We start from the raw sequence: 1,774 nt of genomic DNA on the forward strand, positions 1-1,774 counted from the left end.
ATATATATATATATATAAGTGCTGCTTAAAAGCATGTGTGGCAGGGAACTGTTTATGCCCGCCATTTTAAGGGCCTGAGACAGCAGCCTGCAGGTGCCTGGTTAGGGCAGCCATTTTTTAGACTCAGGGCTGCCCATATAATCAGGGCATTTTGCTGCTGGGAGGTGAGGCAACAACATTGCCTGGCCACAGGCCTGCTGGTATTATCTGGAGGTAAGGAAGGAGCTGTAGGAGATGGTCAGGAGGCTCCGGGTCCTGGGCATGACCTAAAAATTCACCTGCCAGGAGTGGGTGGCCTGGTGGGGCTCCCAGTGGTGCAGGAGCTCCCAGGAATTGCAGGCCAGTTACCACCCCGGTGAAAGGTGGGTCAAGGTGCCTTAACCCCTTGCCCCCACAACTGGGTGGGTTACCCCTTTTGTAGGGTCTGGAAGGTGGACCCCCAGAGAGACAGAGACATAGACTCACACGTGTCTGGGCATCCCCTGACTGGTCAATGGTGGGGCCAGGACTGGAAGGGTCGAAGGGCCAGGGACCCACCACGAGGAACGCCCAAGAGCTGAGCACCTAGGGTTCTGACTGGCCTGGAGGTGGGCCAGGGCTAGTAGCCAAAGGTCCCGGGGGACCACGCCTGTAAGGGAAAAGTAGTTCAGGGAGCTATGCTGCCCAGGATGAAGGCGGAATAGGCCGCCTGAGGAGAGGAATCCAGGCGGAGTTCAACTAGTAGGATTCTGGGGCCCAGTGTGGGGCCAGTGATCTTGATGACATCTGGATGCCATCTGCAAGGCTTGGGCTGCAGTTTAGGGGAGGAATGGAGCTGCAGATCGCACCCCCTGGCATCGGGGCAGGAAATGGGCAGCCTCCCGCTTAACATCAATTAAATAATTACCATGAAGATGTGGCGGGCGAGAAGGCGGGCGGTTAGCCCAGAAACAGGTGGGCAGGCCACAGGGAAAAGTTGGCCCCAAGAAGCCCCCCTGTTACAGCAAGTGTATGGACTACCTGTGTTAAAATTTGCAGCTGTTTCAAAAAAAGGCAAAGGATTAACTAAGTCTGGAAGTACCTGTAGTAATTTGCCTGTAAGCAATATGTTTATTTTCAAAGTTGGTGTTTTCAAAATTACCTCTCACTCAAGGAGAGCAGGGTCTAATAGTAAGAGAAGAGGGGTGGGAGTGCCTGCAAGGAGAAGAAATTGTGGGGCAAAGGGAAAGGGGGCCATCTAACCACCTCAGATTTATTTTCCCTGCTGTAGCAGTGGGACATTTTCAAAGCAAACTTCCAATGATTAGATTCTATACCTGGAAAATTATAACCAATTTATAAATTTTCCACGTATAGAATCTAATTACTGGGGGGGGCTGTCTTATATTTTAGTAACTATGGTAACACCATGCCGTTAAATGGGTTGAGATTTATAGGTAAACAGGTGCTATAGCAGTCAGCATAGGAAATAACCCTCTCATCTTAGATTTGCATACAGAGTGTTTCAGCTCTGCCTCAGAGCCCAGGTCAGGCCAGAGTCAGACCCATAGCGGCCACCTGTCCGTCCCCCCCCCCCTTGCCCCCTGCAGCTTCTGTCCCCCGGCTCCCCACCACCCACACACACTTTCCTGTTAGATGCGGCATAACTCCAGCTAAGGCTTGGTTCCCTCCCAGACACGGCGACACTGCTGTATGGCCTCTGCCCATCCAGTTAGCAGTGCCAACATGGATTCGTGGCAGACCAAGGCTGTGCTTCCATGTGCTGTGCTCTGGGAGGAAACACAGCCACAGCAGA

This window comes from Gavialis gangeticus, unplaced genomic scaffold (genome assembly GCF_001723915.1).
Source record: "Gavialis gangeticus isolate Ggan-Ray unplaced genomic scaffold, GavGan_comp1, whole genome shotgun sequence".
In the NCBI taxonomy this organism is placed as follows: Eukaryota; Metazoa; Chordata; order Crocodylia; family Gavialidae; genus Gavialis; species Gavialis gangeticus.